The sequence below is a fragment of the Pelodiscus sinensis genome, chromosome 8 (genome assembly GCF_052426305.1).
Source record: "Pelodiscus sinensis isolate ZL-2025 chromosome 8, ASM5242630v1, whole genome shotgun sequence".
Taxonomy (NCBI): domain Eukaryota; kingdom Metazoa; phylum Chordata; order Testudines; family Trionychidae; genus Pelodiscus; species Pelodiscus sinensis.
Genome location: NC_143059.1, coordinates 39,654,242 through 39,671,648, shown reverse-complemented (window position 1 = coordinate 39,671,648; position 17,407 = coordinate 39,654,242). Strand labels below are relative to the sequence as shown.

At 46.7% G+C, this 17,407-nt stretch overlaps 1 protein-coding gene and 1 long non-coding RNA gene across 3 annotated transcripts in view; one reads left to right on the top strand and one right to left on the bottom strand.

Moving 5' to 3' along the window:
• PCGF5 (polycomb group ring finger 5) overlaps window positions 1–17,407 on the bottom strand; it is a 119,485-nt gene that overhangs the window by 75,658 nt on the left and 26,420 nt on the right. The gene's annotated exons all lie outside the window — the stretch shown is intronic.
• LOC102444903 (uncharacterized) lies at window positions 8,747–16,294 on the top strand. Its single transcript, XR_331622.5, has 4 exons — window positions 8,747–8,880; window positions 13,252–13,347; window positions 15,177–15,259; window positions 15,974–16,294. It is a non-coding gene; the product is annotated as an uncharacterized LOC102444903 (long non-coding RNA).

Genomic DNA, 17,407 nt, shown 5'->3' with positions numbered 1-17,407 from the left:
AACAATGCCACAGCTACGCTTTAGTTTTAGAAGAGTAGGCGAAGCCTGAGACTCTTGTTTGTTGCGATCATCAAGGAGGAGCTAGATAGGAGGGAGAAAGCTCCCAACAGACCCCCCCCCCACCCCGCTCATAACCTGGAAGGGGCCAGGAGAGGAAAAAAGCCCTTGTTGGGCCCCACTTACCCTGGGAGGGACCAAGGGAAAGAGAAAGCCCCTGCCAACCCCAAACCCCAAACCACCAGCCCCATGCCCTGAAGGACCCAGACAACACTGGGTACGTCTTCAAGTAGACTGCAAAGCACTTTGGAATACTACATAATGAAAAGTACAATATAAATTGAGTTTTTGCAAGTCTTCTTCATTACATAGCTGGGATTCAAAAATAGGTAATTTTTATTCATAGCAGCTTAATACAGTATTAATACTACTTTATGCCTTGCTGTTATTTCTGTTCCATATTGTATTAATCTCTAGCCTTTAAGATCTTCCTCACATTGTTTCTGGAATCCAAAGTGCAAAATGATTTACCTCACATGGAAGCGCCTCACTCTAATTTTTTTCTTACTCAATTAACACAAATTAATGCATTACTTGAGCTCCAGTTAAACATCTTTCAACAAACCTGTCATCTAAAGCAGATGACAAAGTCTTCTTTCAGTAGTGATTAATGTACAATACCATGACCTTTCAGCATTCCTATGTCATCTATATACTCTACTAAGTTATACATACGCATATCAAAACCCCAATTATATTTAGCTTGGAACAACAGATCTGACTGTTTTCTTCAGTTCGCTCATCAGCTAATTTCCATAGGTTTACAGTAAATATGCTTTACTTATCAATCTGCATAGCAAACCTTGTTGGCTTTCCCAAATCTAGTATCATTCCACATTAGGATTTTCAGAATAGAAAACATAATTATTATGAAACCACTGGCCTTTATCACAACTGCAGGAGACTTGATTAGTTTTTTTATAAAAAAAATAGGTAATAAGCACTTTTACACGTATCATATAGCCTGTTCATATCATCTTAATTCTGCCTACTTACTAATTTACTCCTAAATATAAGTACTTAGCTTTATTTCTGCTTAGCTGTGGAAACTAACATAAATTAATGAGATGTACCTCTGTTGCTGAGAAAACTAGAAAGCTGACAGATGTTTTGCCCTCTCCTCTTCAGAAATGCCATAGCATGCCTTCATCAACCACAAACTGAAAGATGCCTATTTGGGTTAATTGCCTTCTGAGCTTTCATGTGAATAATGAGAGAAGCTATTATTAGAAAAATAGCTAAAAAAGTTAAATACCTAAAGATAATCTGCCAATTTACACCTTGTCTGAAATGTATTTTACCTACTGTTGTGAGTTTTCCCTGTAGTTTCTATGAATTTCTACATTGTAAAAGGGAAGAGAAAAACATTGTTAAATAGGTTAATGTTGTTACAAAAGTACAGAAATTGACAAGGAGATTCAGTCAGGGACACTACCTGAAATTACTTTTAACATTCCTTTAAATACATAAGCAGATTTCAACTTGTCAGTGATTTTTTAAATTGTTTTTGCTGCACAAAAGAGATAGAATCATAGAATACTAGAACTGGAAGAGACCTCAAGAGGTAATCGAGTCCAGTCCCCTGCCCTCATGGCAGGACCAAATACTGTCTAGACCATCCCTGATAGACATCTAACCTACTCTTAAATATCTCCAGAGACGGAGATTCCACAACCTCCCTGGGCAAGTTATTCCAGTGTTTGACTACCCTGACAGTTAGGAACTTTTTCCTAATGTCCAACCTAAACCTCCCTGTAGGATGAACTACAGGTTGGACCTCCCAATACCAGGACTCTCTGGTCCAGGAACATCTGTGGTCCAGTAAGACCATGGCTGTTCCTGGACCAGGGAATCCTGGCTGGGATCCCCAGTAGCAAGCGGGCCGGCATCTGGGGAGCCTAGCGGGGCTGAGTTTGGGACTGGGGCCAGAACCCTGGTAACACTGCCAGGGCTGTGGCAGCCCTGGTAGTGGGGCTGGGGACATGACAGCCATGGCAGCCCCAGAAGTGGGGCAGTGGCCAGGGTGGATGCAGCAGCCCAGGTAGCAGGGCTGGGGATGCAGCAGCCCAGGCTACTGGGCCGTAGCAGCATAGCAAACCAATGGTGGGGGAGGGAGGGTGGTTGGGGACGGCAGCAGGGAGAGATGGGGGGCTGGTATCTGGGGACCTCCTTTGGTCCAGCAAATTCTCTCATTCAGAACCAGTCAGGTCCCGATGGTGCTGGACCAGAGAGGTCCAACCTGTACTCAGTTCTAGCACTGGCAGAGAAAATGCATCAAACTTTCTGAAGACTACAAAGTATAACTAATGTGATGCTGGTGAAACTGCTTAACATACAGTTCAATATAAATTAAAGAAATGGACAACATATTTCTCTCATTTAGATAAATTACTGAAATAAATTATTGTATATACATAAAACAGGTAATTCCAAATTTCATCTGTAACCAAGAAAGATCTGCATATAGCTCTATTAGTGGGTTGCATCCTGTGCTTGCCACACTCACCAACCCTTCCCCTCCCCCTCTGGCTGCTTTCACTTTCGCGGCCAGAGACCATGAGAGCGTGATGATGTCATTCTGTCGCCTGGCAGGAAAAACTTTTTTATATATTGAGAGAGATAATAAATATTGGTACTTTAATTATGCAAATACTATAATTTTTCCAGTTTCAGAGCTGATACCATTATTATGGGCCTGACCTTATTTCTGTTGGCTTATTTCAATGACCATACTGTTGGCTTTACTGGGAGTAGGAGCAAACCTTAAATGGGATTGTACTATCACATTGCATCTCTTGGAGCTTGTCTACACTATGAGATAAGCTCGAATCCCTGATGATCGAGTTCTGGGTCCCAATATTGAGAAAGCAAGGGGCTATATCTACACCATGGACAAGACTCGAATGTTCTCCAAGGTAGCGCGTCCTCACTTATGGAGCCTACCTCAAAAAGAGAGGTGCTGTGGGGTGCATGGCAGGCTGGCCTATGATTCCGGTGTCTGATGGCTCCAAAAAGCAGTAGCAGTTACTTACATGGGCTCCTCTCACCGGCAGCCCAGAAAGCACTCCTCTACTTCCTCCACCATCGCATGACATAAATGGGCCGCATTAGGCATGCGCCTTTTCATGACCTGGTTGCCTGCGCAAGCGCTGCAGCACTATAGCCCTGGAGCCACAGGTGCTACAAAGCACTGCCATGCTCATGGCTCTCATGGTGCAGAACTTTGAGAACAGTGCATGCATGTTGCTCCAGCAGAAACAGGACAAGAAGCAGGAGGAGGAGGAGGACAAACTTCACCAAGGATTACTGGCCCTGCTCAGGGAAGTCCTGGTGTTCATGCTATGTGCACGCCACTCAATCCCCTGGACACAGTGGAATGCTGGCATCGGGAGACAAGCTCAGACAGGTGGGACTGCATTGTCACACAGGGATGGGATGATCAGCAGTGGCTGCAAAACTTTCACATGCACAAGGCCACCTTCAGCACCCAACATTCCCATTTCATTCAGTTGGAATATTTAAATATCCCGTGCTTCATTAGCATAATCTCGTCTGCGTGCTATTCTGCTCGCCAGCTGACTCGAACCTGGAAGTGCGCTCCAGGACGTGTTAGTTCAAATCAAACCCCTTGGTTCGAACTAACATTACTCCTCAAAAAATTATGAGTAACGTTAGTTCGAACCAAGGGGTTTGATTCGAACTAATGCATCCTGGAGCGCACTTCCTGGTTGAATCAGCTGGTGAGCGGAATAGCAAGCAGGTGAGATTATGCTAATGAAGCGCGGGATATTTAAATCCCCGCTTCGTTAGCAATTTCGGTCTGCTACATTTGCATCCCTAGTTCGAACTAGGGAGCAAGTGTAGAAGTACCCAGAGTTCCAGTCCTAACTTAATACAAAAGATCAACAATACTGCTGAATGCCAGAAGTGTCCAAGCCTGAAATCCATTTTTGTTTAGTAGAAATCAAGGTACCAAAAAGCAGGGTGCTGTGATTTTAATGAAGAGCTGCGATATCTGCCATTTTTTTGAGTGCACTACAGGTTGGACCATCCTGGTCGGGCATACTCGAGACCTGCCCAGTCCCAGACAAGGGAGTTTTCTGGGCTTGGGAGGAGGGGCGCCAGCCTCCCCACTGGGATCCTTTCCAGCCTTCCAGCCCTACAAGCTGCAGCAACCATGCTGGAACTCCTGGCCCTGCAAGCTGTGGTGACCCTACCGCCCCGCTGGCCCTGCGGAAGCCCTGCCACCCTGCCAGAGCTCCTGACAACCCCACCAGCTCTACCACATCACTGGAGTTACCAGCGGCCCCGCCAGTTGTGGGCTCCACTGCTTCATGAGCTCCACCCTCTCGTCCCCGTCAGCTTCCCTGGCCCACAGACTCTGCTGCTCCACTGGCCCTAATGGCCGGCTTCACTCTAGCCACCAGCAACCTCTGCCACTGGGGGCTCTCTAATCCTGCAACATCCTTGGTCCTGCTGGACCATAGATATTGTCGAACCAGTGTCCTGGACCATAGAGATTCAACCTGTTCTCTGCAGCCTATGCTCAACAGATAATCAAGTTCCTAACTACCAGACATTCAGACTTTTCCCCTTTTGCCCTTTGGTTTGTCACTCCTGAAGGTGTAAAACCAGCCTTCAGTTAGTTATCAGCTCACATTGGCTCACACTGGCACATATCCTCCACACAGTCTGCACAACAGAGACCTGTTTGAGGTAAAAATAAACTACAGGTTTATTTAACAGAAAGACCACAGATTCAAAGATGGAGTGAGGGAAGCAAATGCATATAAGTTACACAGTAACACAACATTAAAATGCAATTTGAGGTTTTATGCTTCTATACTAGATAAAATTCCTTTTTTAATATGTTACCTATTGTCTTTGAACAGTTCCTCGGTGCATGCCTACCCATAAGGTGGAGCCAGTATGCATACACAGCTTCCCATCCCCAAGACTGTGCCAGAAGTTCTGGATAGCTTCAGTTCATACTCCTCCATTTAAAAAAGATTTTTCAGTTTTCCCCTCAGTCACTATAGATATTGAAAGTGGGGGAAACATCTTCCCTTCTTAGTTTTCAAGGACTCCCCCCCGCCCCAGTTTCAAGCTGTTCCCATTTGCTTTGATAGTTTCTTGTTGTCTTTTCCTGACCTGGACAATGGCTTCATTCCAGTCTCATCTACAGAACCATCTTGTCCACCGGACAGTTCAAGGCAGCCTCCCTGCCCCTGCACTTTAGGGTGGCCTGGGGGATGGTTCCCTCCCTCCCCGCACTCACCAGTGGTGGCAGAAGCCATGGCAAGCGGAATAACCCAGCCCCAGCCTGCTCCACTGATTCTTAGCAGCCTTACACCTGATCTAAGTGTAACAAATTTCACACAAAATAATGAAGTGAAACACTCAAGCTTTGATATTTTCAGAGACTATTCATTGCCACTTACAGCAGAAGTTTTAATGGTTTAAAGCCAAATCAAAAAACTCTCTGGTTTCAGAAAAAGGCAAGGAAAACAGCCCTGAGAAATTGCTACAGTGCAAGACAAAGACACTGATTCTCCAGTGCCTTGTACGTTGTACAGTCATTTATACCTGTGTGAAGTAAAAATGAAACACTCATTTTGATTTAGTAGCATTTTATATTCACTTTGCAAGGTGCAAGACTATACAGAATCAAGCGCACAGACTGCAAATTCAACACTATTTTACTTTCTTATTAACACAAACACATAATGAACACAAGCAAGGCTATTTACACAGTCTATTTCCATACACAGCCGCTACAACTTCCAGACACTAGTTATTTTTATGCCTCTACGATGTAATTAATTTATTTATGCTGGTGGTGTGATGATCCAGTTATTGGGTACTATGAATGCAGTACTGATAGACTATTTCATAGCTAAACATGCATTATTAAAAAGGAAATAAAAATGCATTACTCTGTTCACTTCCAAACAACGTTTTGAACAACATAAACAATGGTTGAAGCAGAAATACTGTCTCATTTTGTATTTTTAACCAACAAAGAAAATGCTCTGGGACAAATTAAAACAATGGTAAATAGATTAAGGATGTAAAATCCCAGTTAATCAGTTAACCGTTAGGCTTAACTGATTAACTGTTCAAGCAGTATCCCACTCCTGCCTCCTCTGCCCCGCACAGGTCTGCTGCTGCTGGCCTCCTCGTGTGCATGGTGGCCGGTTTCTGCTTCCAACTAGGGATGTAATAGTATAGTCGATTAACTGACTAACCGATAAGCAAAAGCTTATAGGTTAATGCTATAGATTACACACCTTTCCCCTCTCTCTTGTCAGTAAATTTTTTAGCAGGCTGGCCAGCAGCCCAGCTCAGTCCCAGCTTGCACTGCATCCCGCTGCAGCTCTGCATTTAAAGAGTATTAGGAGCAGGCAGCCCAGCTCAGTAGAAGTTGAAGTGAAATACAAGACCATCCCACCAAGGAGCCCAAGCATTCACCTGCCAGGGGCTCCAGCCAGCCCTGCGAGGTGAGAGGTGGTGGGAAGTGGCTCCCCGCAGCAACACCAGGTGGGAGCAGAGAGGCCGAAGCCACTGGGCCTCTCCTCAGGACTGGAGCTGGGGCCAGGGCTGCATGATGGCTGCCCAGCTGCTCCTGAGGTGGGCTCTGTGGTGGCTGCCAGAGCTGGAGCCTGGACTGAAGTGCAGCTGCTCCTGGGACTGGGTACACCCGGGCCCCGGCACTGCAGCCTGGTTTCAGCTCTGGCAGCCTCTCGCCATGTGGCCCACCCCGAGAGCAGTTGGGAAGCTAGCATGCCACCCTGGCCCCCCACTCTCCCACCAAGCCCACCACCCAGCAGCAGCTTACCCTCCACTCCAAGGAAGGTGAGTGCTACTGTGGAAGGAGGTGGGCGGGATTACAATTCTTTGTGTGTGCCCGTGCAGGCATACAGCCTAAAGGGAACTCCCAGTGGCTGCCAAACACGCCATATTTGATTCCCTTGTGAGCCACAGATTGCCAACTCCTGACTAAGAGTGGCCAGAAGGGCTAGGGCTCTACCATCTTGCCTGCCACCAGACTGGATAAGTAGCTTCCCCCTTTCCCCACTCCGCCCTCTCCACGCTGGCCATTAGCTGCAGTGCCGGAGGAGGGGAGACAAAAGGCCTCTGGCATCCAGGGAGGCTGGGGGGGGCTGGGGGGGGGGGGGGGGGAGTGACAGAAGACCCCTGGTGGCTGGGCAGGGGGAGGAGGGCTGGGAGTAGGAGATAGAAGGTTCCTGGCAGCCAGGGGGGGGGGGAGAGAAAGCCCTGATGGGAGTGCCCTACTCTGAGCCCTTCCTCACCCCTCAACCTTCACTCTTGCAGCCCCCCACATCCTTAAGGCCCTGTCCTGAGTCCTACACCCAGCCCCCCCCCCCACACACACACTGCCAGCCCCCTGCCCTGAAGGACCCAGGCAATACCACCTAGTCTTCTAGTCTTCCATACAAATGCCATGGGCACATTACAATTGCTCTGAAAGAGGGCTCATTTTGTGAGGAGACCAAGGGATCTTAAGGTGTGCTGCTTCTCTTTTACCTCATTCCCTTGGAGTTTGTACTGTAGACCTAGGGAAGCATTCCCCCATTTCTGAATGTCTTTTAGAGGCTACACCCTCTAATTGCAAGGGCTGAATTTATCAACCACAGTACAAGCAGAATGATCATTCAGGAACTGAGTTTCAACTTGCAGAATTTCCATTCCTTTCTATGGGGTTTTCCAAGAACAGATGATTTGGCTCTTTAATTTGAAAGCCACCTACTCTGACTTTTTTTCTCAAGAGCGTAGAAACTTTTTGAGCATCAAATTCTGTGCTTTGCTGTGAAGTGGGTGACTCACTTTACTATTAGCATGTGGGCATAGTTAAAGAAAAAATGAGGTTTTCACACAAGTTTCCAATATTGTTGTGGCATGAAATCTCTTCATGTACATATGAGGAATGTTTGACAACTTATATTTCTTCAGATCCCAAGTCAACAACAACAAAAAGTAGTCACCATGAATTATATTCCCAGAACAACTTTGTCAGTAATTTACAATGCTGTTATATGAATTCAGCTAAAAAAATCGTTTCAGTTTCACTGCAGAGAAATGCCTCATGTTATCTTTCAGATCTCATTTCTTTAAAAAAACAAACTCTCCCCAAGATTTTGCTAGAAAGGTGAAAGTACACATTTAAGCAGAATTTCCAAACGATTTTGGTACAAGAAAATAGCTAATACAATTAGAAAAATATGTTTAGAGTAATGCAATTTTCCATTCATTATAAATTGTACACAGCTTTATATATGCATGTTTCATACAAGTAACATGAACAAAACCGAATACTTATTATGATGAAAGCCTGCTTGGGTAATATGTAAACTTTTGTTTATATTTCACATACATGCCATCCACTGACTTTACCAAGACACCTTGCTTAAGTATATAGGACTAGAAGGGACTTCCTGAGTCACTGAATCCAACTCCCAGCTATTTAAGTCAACCCCGTTGTGATGAATGGGAGTGGTATTACCTTTTTCTGGACAGCCCAGCCATTCAGTTAACTACATTGCCTGTAAGGGTTAAACCCACAAACAGTGGGTCCTAGAGAGTCTCTAGGAATGCTAGGGAAGCAGGAAGGATTGACAGGAAGCCAGGAGAGCCAATGAAAACAGTGTGTGGATTTTTGAATTGGAAACAGTGATCTTCCGGTGGCAGTCTTTGTGTGACCAGAGCAGAGCTAAGAGAGATGAGTTAAGCAAGGAAGCAGGGCATTGAGGATTCAATGACATCCATGCCTTGGGAAGGACTAAGCCTTGGAACAACAGATATGTGAGTAGAACAAGGAATATTTGGTCAGATGTGATCAGGTTATTTCCTTTATTTGGGGATTTGTTGGACTTCTCTGTGCAGAGCCCCTGTGACCCCAGTACACTGCAACTTTTAAACTGAATCCCAGGAAAGCAGAAAGCATATGCCCTAATAAATCTGTTAGTCTTAAGGTGCCACAATTCCTCACTGTTTCTGTGTTTTTAATATTTCTTTTGTTCAGTAGCTCCGTAACACCTAGCAACCAAGTATGTTTTTTCAAGTACGTTTTCTTTGTTATGTTAATAAAAAATCAGTTTTTTAAAGACCATGATTTGATTCCTGTGTCCTAGAAATCAGGAGGTTCTGTGGACACATGCCTAAAACTGCAAGGTCAGTTATTAAGAAATTACAGGTTGTTTTTTCAAGCTCTCACCAGAGGGAGGGTTAAAGAGCTTATCAGGAATGCATTCCCAAGTGTGTCTTCCTAGGTTCTTGAAGTGCCAGAGTGGGGAACAATCTTGACACTTGTCATATAATGCCAATCATATATTTAATCAAACACCATCTTAAAACTACATTGTCTGCCTCCAGTACCCCATGGGAAAGCTGTTCCAGAACCTCACTCCTCTGATGGTTAGCAACCTTTTCTAATTTCCAGACTAAATTTATTCATGGTCAGTTTATATTTATTTGTTCTTATGCCAATATTGGTTATTAGTTTAATAGCTCTTCTCCTTTCCTGTTGTTTACTTCTTGATGTTCTTCATAGATACAATCATGTCCCCTCCTACTCTTCATTTTCCTAGGCTAAACAAGCCATGCTCTTTTAGTAATGCAGGCCCTCCATTTCCCCCTTTATCCTAATTGCCCTTCTCTGCACCTTTTGCCTTCATTTTTCTTGAACCTGGTGACCAGAACAGTAGAGATGGGGTCTTACCCGTGGTTTGTACAATGGGATTAATACTTCTCTATCTCTAGTGCAGTGGTCCCCAACCTTTAGAGGTTGCCGGGCGCCAGGGGGCGTGGCCGTTCGCCTGCCGGGCGACCGGAGGGCGGGGACACATGCACGCCCAGGGGCGCCTCCCCCATAGCCACGTGCTCGGGGGCGGGGGCCCCCCCGCAAGCGCCCCGCTCGGGGACGGCGCTCCTCCCAAGCGCCGCGCGCCCGGGGCCAGCCCCCCCCAGCAAACGCCGTGCGCCTGGGGCCGGACCCCCCCGCAAGCGCCACGTGCCCGGAGCCGGGCCCCCCCCACAAGCGCCGCGCGCCCGGGGCTGGCGCCCCCAAGCACCACGCGCCCAGGGCGCGAGCGGCCAATTCACGGCGCTCCTGGGGCCAGCGCTTACCGTGCGCCCGGGCCGGCTCTGGCCCCGATGAATGCACCACGTGCCCGGGGCCAGGCCAGACCGGAGCACTTGGTGGGCGCACACAAATGGCCCCGCGGGTGCCATGGCGCCCGCGGGCACCGTGTTGGCGACCACTGCTCTAGTGGAACTGCCTTGCCACATACATCCTAGGATCACATTTGTGTTTTTCATTTCTGCATCACATTGGTGGCTTATAGTCATCCCGCAATCAACTAATACACCCAGAACTTTGTCCTTTTCCATCACTTCCAATTGATGAGACCTTGTCCTATAACAGAATTTCTTGTTACTGGTCCCTAAATTCATGATCTTGGATTTATTATTATTATTTTTCATCCCATATCTATTACTCCAAACCACAAAGCAAGCAGGATTTGGACCAGATTCATTAAAAAAAAACCTTACTTTTTTAATGCTAGTTTCCTATTCCCTCTTTAAATATTCATAGGAGATATATCATGTATGTAGTTCTATATCATATGCTTAGGGATGCTTTTCACAACAAATTTTTTTCTGGGATGAAAAAGGACATTCTATTTCCCTAAAATGTTACAGATTAGTTGTACTGGTCTGAAATTACTACTATAATGCCAATGTAAAAAAGGGACAGACTACTTTTACAGTACATTTAGCTATTACATAAGCACTTCAGCTGCCTCTCTGATTAGTGTTACCAGAGAAGCTGCCTGTAGAAATCACATTTAGAGTTCTATAGTAGCATTGTGATATACACAGAGATGGGGGAGCTGTCAGAATTGCTGGGCCCCTGGGCAAGGTAGCGGAGGCAGCCTGGAACTCCTGAAAGGAGCAGGGCCTCAGATGGACGGGTGGGACTGGGTTGCATGGACTGCACTTTGCCCTGCTCCTAGCCAGCCTGTAGCACCGCCTGGAGTGCTCCGGTGGTAATTTAAAGGGCCCAGGTCTCCAGCCATTGCTGAAGTAGGGGTGGGGGCAGTCAGGAGCCCTGGACTCTTATGAATAGCAGGCCCAAAGCAGTTGCCCTCTTTGGGTCCCCAATACAGAGATATAATGTATTCCAAGGATCAGATAATTGCTAACGTGGTATTTTCATCATGATGGCTACAGCTTTTGCAAACAGCATATATTTAAACAAAACCAAGTAAATATAATTGCTTTGCTTGAAGCTGACCCAAGTTATTTATAGTAATACTGCAAACCCCAGAATCTTTGTTCAACATGTTGAACTTACCTATCAATAGAAAAGAATGAAACAGAAAATTAAGAGAGCAAAAAAAAAAATGTATATACTTTGCACTGTGGCCTTGTGATGGGACCTATACATTCGGCACTGGAACTGAAGAGGCTAAGGAGTGGCTCTGACCAGTTGCACGTGCAGAGCTTGCACTCGCTAGAGGTGGAGCTTAAGGGATCGTCAGTTCAGAAATGGCCTGACAAATCAGGAAGAAGTACCTGCCTTGGGCATGCCTGAAGAAGGATGCTGCAAAAACCACCTCTGGAGGAGGAGGAGCCTGCCTAATGAGTCCAGAGAGACTGACGATACAATTGATAACTTTTCTCTTATTAGTTTGAGACAGACTGGAAACCTTTGAAAAAAGAGTGGGTGGTAGGTATTGAACCAAGAGGCAGACTTCAGGAACTCCTGGATGCTGGACATTTGGTAATAATTATAGGCCCTGGGCTGGAGTTCAGTGGAGTGGAAGAGGCAGAACACCACTCCCAACTCCTCACCTTATTAAGAATCCCTCAAAATCCCTCACTTTTTAGACTCACCTCTGGAAGGACAGAAGGAAGGAAAGGGAAAGTTACTCACCTTGTGCAGTAACTGGAGTTCTTCAAGATGTGTCCCTGTGAGTGCTCCACTTAGGTGTGTCAGTGCTGTTGCGCACATGGCCCAGAGATCTTTGCTAGCAGTCCCCTGGTCGCTCGCGTGTGCTGCACTATTGTGCAATAGCCCCAGTTGACAGATACACGCTGGCGGCCGTTCCCTCCATTCCGTCTCTACACCGCACTGTGTTAGCCTGGGGCAGAGGGTAGGAGGGTGAATGTGGAGCATCCATGGGGACACATCTTGAAGAACTCCAGGTACTGCACAAGATGAGTAACCTTCGCTTCTTTGAGGGTCACCGTGGGTGCTCCACTTAGGTGACTACACAGCAGTGTTCCGCCTTGGTTGTGGGCGCTCCATAATGCAGGACTGGATGTAGGACAGAACCGTACATCCACATCTAGTGCCTGAGTCATGAAAGGTCTGAATAGTGTAATATTGCACATAAGTATTGGCCAAAGCCCATGTTGCTGCCCTGCAGATAATGTCTATGGGTAGGCCCTCAAGGAAAGCGGTTGTGGTAGATACTGCTCTCATAGAGTGCGCCCGTATAACTGTTGGTGGCTGTCTGTTTCTCTGGGAGTAAGCCAACTGTGTGCATGTAGAAATCTATTTGGATATTCGCTGTTTGGAGACAGGTTGACCTCTGGACCTGTCCACGCAAGATGCGAATAGTCTGGGTGTTCTCTGGAAGTCTTTTGTGCAATCCAGGTAAAAATCGAATGCCCTGTGTACATTCAGTGTATGCGGTGCTGCCAGGTTGCTGTCCTTGTGTGGTTTCGGGAAGAACACAGGTAGGTATATTGGTTCATTACAATGGAACGAGGTAGGTATCTTTTGGAGGAATTTCGTGTGGGTTCTAAGGACAACCTTGTCCTTGTGAATATGGTGTACAGTGGGTCCGCCATGAGTGCTGCTATCTCTCCCACTCTCCTGACCATTGTTATTGCAATGAGAAAGGCTACTTTCATCAATAGGTGTAGTAGTGAGCAGGTTGCAAGTGGCTTGAAAGGCCGTCTCATGACTGAATCCAGCATTAGGTTCAGATCCCATGACAGCACTGGATCTCTGTGTGGTGGATACAGATTCTGTATCCCTTTGCGGTATCTCTTAGCGCACGGGTGGGAAAAAATGGAATACCCTTATATGGGTGGGTGAATCGCTGATATAGCTGCTAAGTGTACGTTGATGGAACTAATTGATAGTCCTGTGTCCTGCAGGTGAAGGATATGTTCTAGTATGTCCAAAATCCCCACCCTGTGTGGATCATGTGCTCGAGCTGAATTCCAGGCCGCAAATCTGGCCCACTTGTGCAGGTAAGTTCGTCTAGTAGTGGGTCTCCTGGAATTAATTAGGATGTCTCTGTCCCTTCGAGACAAGGTTAGCTCTTTGTGTGAGAGACAACAAGCATCCAGGCTTGCAGGTTTAGTGTATGTAGCCCGGGGTATGGTATATGCCCCCTGTCCTGAGTCAAGAGAGCTTGTACTGGGGGAAACTTGTTCGGCTGATGTATGCTGAGTTAGAGTATGGTAGGGTACCAAATTTGTCTCGACCAATTGGGGGCTACAAGTAAGACCCTTGTTGCCTCCTGTTTGACTTTTATTACCATTTGATGTATTAGAGGTATAGGTAGAAATGCATATGCCAGGGGGAAGTCCCAGTGTATTGCAAACTCATCTCCGAGAGATCGCAGTCCAATGCCCATACTGGAATAATACTGGGGGCACTTGGAATAGATGTGCATTGCAAACAGGTCTATAACCGGGTATGCCCATCTCCTGACAAAGTTGTTTATGATAGATTTGTTGATCTCCCATTCATGGTTCTGTGGGAATTGTCTGCTGAAGGCATCCACTAGTACATTGTCCTTGCCCAGCAAATTCATAGCGGTAGGTATGACGTGTATAATATACTGTTGGCATAGTTTCAATGCTTCAGCGCATAGGCTGCAAGATGTCCCACCCTCCCCCCGCCTGTTTATGTAATATATCATTGCAACATTGTCCAACAACATCCTTACAGTTTTGTTCTGTATGTGCGGAAGCAGTTGGGAGCATGCCCTCCTCACTGCTCTGAGCTTCAGCACATTGATGTGAAGCCGGGACTCTTCACTTGTCCATTATCCCTGTAATATCACACTCCCCAGATGGGATCCCCATCCCAGCAAGGACACGTCTGTCATGATAGTGACGGATGGCGTTGGCATCTGAAATGGAAGTCCTATACAAACGTTGTTTAAGTCTGTCCACCAAACTAGGGTGGCTTTGACCCAGCTGGGCACATGAAGTATCTTGTGGAGTGGGTTATACCTGGGGCAGTACACAAAGGCTGTGTCTACATTGGCATCCCTTTCCGGAAAAGGGATGCTAATGAGACACTTCGGAATTGCAAATCCGAGGGGGATTTAAATATCCCCCGCGGCATTTGCATTTACATGGCTGCCGCTTTTTTCCGGCTCGGGGTTTTTGCCAGAGAAAAGCGCCAGTGTAGACACGATTTTCTGGAAAATAAGCCCTTTTCCGGGAGAAAATAAGCCCTTTTCCTTTTCAAGTAGGAATAAGGGATCTCCCGGAAAAGAGCTTATTTTCCAGAAAATCGCGTCTACACTGGCGCTTTTTTCCGGCAAAAACCCTGAGCCGGAAAAAAGTGGCAGCCATGTAAATGCAAATGCCGCGAGGGATATTTAAATCCCCCGCGGATTTGCAATTCCAAAGTGTCTCATTAGCATCCCTTTTCCGGAAAGGGATGCCAGTGTAGACACAGCCAAAGTGTAGCCATGCCTGGAATGGCCTCATATGTAGATGGGCGTTCGGGACCACAAACGTGGACGCTGCCATGTGTCCAAGTATTTGCAGGCATGTATGTGCTGTGGTGTGTGCGCCACTCTATACGGACACGATCAAGTCACACATTCTTGACCATCTGTGAGTTGGCAGTGAGGCTATGCCCCGAGTGCAGTCCAACTGTGCCCCTAAAAACTCCAGCATCTGGGTAGGAGTGAGGGTGCACTTTTCCAAATTCAGTAGGAGTCCGAATGTGTTGAATAACGCTCTTGCTGACTCCAGTGATTGTTCCATGTCATCATAGGTGGACGCCATGATCAGACAATCGTTAAGATATGGAAATACGTTTGGTTTTTTTGCAGGTATGCAGCTACCACAGACAGAACTTTGGAAAAGACCCTGGGGGCTGAAGACAACCCGAAGGGGAGCACCCTGTACTGATAGTGTAAGTCCTTGATGGTGAACCTGAGGAATCGTCTGTGAGCTGGGTGAATAGATACATGAAAATATGCGTCCTTGAGGTCGAGGGTAGCTAGCCATGCTCCTTTCTCCAAGGCAGGTATGATCTTTGCCAGCTTGATCATCTTGAACCGTTGATACTTGACGAACTGGTTGAGTGCATGTAGGTCCAGGCTGGGCCTCCACCCCCCGATTTCTTGACAGAAAGTAGCGGGAATAAAAACCCCTTCCTCTATAGCAGTTGGGTACCTCCTCTATAGCGCCTAGTTCTAGGAGGTGCTGCGCTTCGTCCAGGAGGACCAACTCATGAGAGGGGTTCCTGAAGAGGGACAGGGAAAAGGAGAGGGTTGATGGAACTGATATGAATGGCATGTGGTATCTGGTTTGTATTATTTCTAGGACCCATTGGTCTGAGGTGATGGTTTTCCATGACGGGTAGAATACAGCGAGTCTGTTTCCAAATATTTGTTTGCTTGGTTGTACCTGTCCTGGAGAACCAGGGGCTTTTGTATTCTCAACCAAATCCTCAAATTTGCTGACGCAAGGTGGATGCCTGGGTCGATGATTGCTCATTTGACTGTCTTTGTCGAGTCTGTCTCATATGCCTTTTGTTCTCATAAGGTCTGTGTTGTTGTGTAAACCCTGATGTTCTGAACCGCAGCTTAAATTGTTTGTATTGTTTCCTCTTGGCTGTAAACAGCTGTATCCCTAGTGTGTGGAGCGTCACCCTGGAGTCCTTCAATGGTAGAGAGCTGAGTTTGTAGCCTCTGCAAAAAGCTTCTCACCCTTGAATGGGAGATCCTCAATATTTGATCGAACATCCCTGGGGAACCCCGACAGCTGCAGCCATGATATCCATCTCAAGGCTACTGCAGTTGCCATTGACCTGGCTGCTATGTCCGCTGCATCTAATGCAGCCTGTAAAGTTGTTCAGGAAATCAATGAGCCTTCTCTGATATTTGATTCGAACTGCTCCCTCACACCTTCTGGTATATATTGAATAAAGGAATTGAATGATTCAGCCGTGTTGTGTGACTATTTCGCTAGTACAGCCACATAATTCACAATTTGAAGCTGGAAGGAGGCTGAGGAATAGGCTTTCTTCTCCATAGCGTCCAGCCTTTTTGTCTCTTTATCATGACTTGGTGCTCGGGGGTACCGTCATTGCTTCCCCCTCTTGTTGGCTGCTTCGACCACTAGTGAATTAGGGAAAAGGTGAGAGAAGAGGATTTCGATGTCTGTGCGGGTGACAATATTTCTTATCTAGTTTTTTCTATATTGGAGGCACCGATGCTGGAGTTTTCCAGATTAACTTAGGTGGATCCATCGATGCTTCGTTCAACGGTAAAGTCAGCCTGGTATATTGAGGTAAGGTGAGTATGCACGTGAGTTCGTGTTTGGTCTGAGTTACATCAGAGAGTTTTATGGCAAGCGTGTCTGCTACTCTCCTAAACAAGTCTTGGAACCGTCTAACGTCATCCCCTCTGACTGGTGACGCGGGGAGACTGTGTTCCTCCATCGTGGAATAGGAATTATTGGGCGGAATAGAGGAAGCCTAAGTTGCATCCTCCATAGATGACTCACTGTCATGGCTGGTTTGGTCCCAGTCAGCTCATCTTCGGGTATTCGAATGAGCTGATTGTGCCCCAGGGACCTGCATAGTGTATTGAAACTGTTGGGTTCGGTAAGGTGCCCAAAGGTCCCAGTAGGCCCATTGTGAGGGCATTGGTGGGGGCATCCATTGTGCCATCTGCCACTTTTGCCTTTGCTGTTGTTGTGGTTCCACATATAGAGGGACTCCGTGCTGGTCCATTGACTCCTCCTCCTCGTCATCACTAAATCTGGTGGAAGTTTGTGAGGCTGGTGTCGAGGAGAACAGGGAACCTCTACATCTTGGGGTGCCATCGGTACCAAACAGACGTAAGCACAGTACCGATCCTACTGCGAGGTCCGCCTCTGTCATGAACCTCAGTACCGGAGTATGCAGACGCATTGCTGTGTAGTTCTATGCAGCTGCCTGTGTCGGTACTGTTGGCTCTTTGAAGTGTGTTGGTACCAGTGCTACCGAGCATTTGTTCAAGAGCAGCAGTCCACTGCTCTGCAGCTTGCCAGCTTGCTTACTCCTCCACGGTTC